The sequence below is a fragment of the Chaetura pelagica genome, unplaced genomic scaffold (genome assembly GCF_000747805.2).
Source record: "Chaetura pelagica isolate M959 unplaced genomic scaffold, ChaPel_1.0 scaffold422, whole genome shotgun sequence".
NCBI classification, from domain to species: domain Eukaryota; kingdom Metazoa; phylum Chordata; class Aves; order Apodiformes; family Apodidae; genus Chaetura; species Chaetura pelagica.
The window spans coordinates 59,481-62,389 of NW_009952444.1; positions in this window are offsets into that span (position 1 = coordinate 59,481).

Consider the following 2,909-nt stretch of genomic DNA (forward strand, 5'->3'; position numbering starts at 1 on the left):
TCACATGAGCTTGCCTGCAGGGTACTACAAGGTGAGATCATTACAGGTTTCATTCTGGACACAGGGGCAGCAAGTTAATGGTGCACATGACAAGCTCTGCTCCACTGGTGGATCAAGAAACTCAACAAGAGCCAGCAATGTGTGACAGAGCCCAGAGACCAGCCATGTCCTGGGCTGCACCAATGGAAGTGTGGCCAGTAGGGCCAGGGAAGGGATGGTACCCTCTACTGGGCTCTTGTGAGTCTCCACTCTGATGAAGAACTGTACCCAGTTCTGGAGCCCCAACATAAAAAGGACATGGAGCTCCTGGAGAGACTCCAGAGGAGGCCACAGAGATGATGGGAGGGCTGGAGCAGCTCTGCTCTGGAGCCAGGCTGGGAGAGTTGGGGTGTTCAGCCTGGAGAAGAGAAGGCTCCAGGGAGACCTCAGAGCAGCTTCCAGTGCCTGAAGGGGCTCCAGGAAAGCTGGGGAGGGACATAGGACAAGGGCAGGGAGGGAGAGGACAAGGGGGAAGGGATGAAAACTGGAAGAGGGAGATTGAGGTGAGACATGAGGAGGAAATTCTGTGCTGTGAGGGTGGTGAGAGCCTGGCCCAGGTTGCCCAGGGATGCTGTGGCTGCCCCATCCCTGGCAGTGTTGAAGGGCAGGTTGGATGGGGCTTGGAGCAGCCTGGGCTGGTGGGAGGTGTCCCTGCCCATGCAGGGGGTTGGATCTTTAAGGTCCTTTCCAACCTAACCTAAACCAGTCTGGGATTCTGTCACAGGGAGCTGTGCTGCAGTCACCACGATGCAAGCTCATCATGAGGCTCACAGCAAATGGGACACACTGAGAGCCAAGACCTCCCATGTAGAAACACTGAAAAAGTACCAAGGAAGAGAACTGAGAAGCTGAGCAGAAAAAAAAACATCCTGTCCCTTCTGAGAGAAAAAAGGAGCAGTAAGGAAAGCAGAGAGCAAGATAACAGTGAGACTAAGGGAGCCACTGGGTGGTCCCTGAATCACCAGGCCAGAAGGGCTACCAGGAGCTGCTGCAGTTGGACTCCATGTACAGGATGGTGAAGATCAGAGACTTCAAGGAAACCAATTACCCCACCTACCAGGAAGCACACACCAGCATCTCAGCTGATAAAGAGGCCTGTGGGCTGCCTGAATTAGATGTACAGCAGGTAAATATCCAAACCCAAGCTAAGGCAGCCAGCAAGAGCAGCAACAAGAGTTGTGCACGATGCAAAACTCTGCATAAAAATATCCTGGGGGAGCTTCCCACCCACCTGAAAGACAGAAGATACTGAAAACTCTGGAAAAACGAGGTGGATGGAAAGGGGAGAGACAAGGAGAGGTGAGCATGTAACTACAGCTGTGCTTCAGGCATCTGAAGGGAACACACCACCTATGCCACCAGGTCTGCGAAGGAGAACAAAGAGCAGAGATTGGACCCAAAACAGTAAGAGCAATGTCCTGAGGAAGGGACACAGGAAGGGTGCCAGCAGAAGAAAGGACCTCTTTTGCTGAGCGGGCTTGGGCAGAGAACAAAGACACATGCAAAAGCACTTGCAGAAGAACAGCCCAGATTTAGATCAGAGCAAACAACAGATCAATTCTTTGCATTTGGATAAATGAAAAAAAACCCCACCAAAACAGCCAACAAGCAAAACTAAAAGCCCCACACTTCTCAACATCCCAGACTCTCTATCTGCCAGGTTTTGAGACTGCATGGTCCTCCAGAAACCCACAGCCAGACATCCCAGAGCAGACAAGATGTGAGGGAACATCTCAGGTGGCTCATAAGTGGTGAGAACTGTTAAGAAAGTGTCTGGGTTAGCAGGGGAAGAGCCCAGGGTTAAATACTGAGAAGTAAAGGGGGGAGATGGACAGCAGACAAATGTCTGCAGGCCTCCAGGTGCCAATAATCTCACAGCACTGACAGATGCACAGAAAATGAGGAGTAAAGCAGAACAACTGAACTGAGGACCAGCAGGAGGAAAACAAACACCATAACCAAGCACCAAACCAAATAAATGCAGCCACTGCAAGACAAAGGACAGAAAAATTAAAAACCTGAGGCAAAACTAGTACCAAGTGGAGAAAAACCCTCTTCCTGATGTTGAAGAAAACAAATACTGACACAGACATAAAAGGACAAGCACACCAAACACATCAGCATTCTGAAAACAATGCAGGATCCAGGAGGCTGAATACATTTTGAAGAGAAAAGGCAGCTCTTAGGTCTGTGCTTCCAAGTTCTGCTGCAGGAGAAACCCTGATAAACGTGGGTTGAGCACCAAAAATGAACTCTGGGCTCAGGCAGGACACCAGAGATTCAGAGCAAGATTTTGCAATAAGAAAACAGCAAATGCAAACCAAGATGACTAGAGTCATTCTCAGGACCTACATTAAGGCTCTACCCAGAGGGACATGGCACCTACTGCTGCACAACACAAGAAATAGCATTTAAATGGGAAAAACGAAAGTATGGGAGACAGAACCAGCAACAAGCAGGGCAGAATCACAGGGCTTGGGAGGCAAACGGCATCAGCATGTTCCCAACAGCAGGGAAATGTGCTTTCTAAGCACTGGCCTGACAGCAGAGCAGTGCCCGGGTGTCACCGCGCTCCTAGGAAAGGTTCTTCCCTCAGGCTCTGCTGCCCGAGCGTGGAAAACAAGACAGAAATAGTTGCATTTGGTCCGTGCTCACTCCACACCTTCACATTTTCCCCGCAAGAGCCAGAACACTTGCTCTGCAGAACTATTTTTGCCTCGGGAGCGCTGCAGAGTTCTCAGCATTCTGACTTTTTCACGTTCACATAAAAGAAACACCCAAGGACTCGATGAAATTCTCCCGCTTCTTTCCGAGCCCCGGGGGGGGTCCCGGAGCAGCATGGCCCTTCATTCCCCACCCACCCCTCCCCC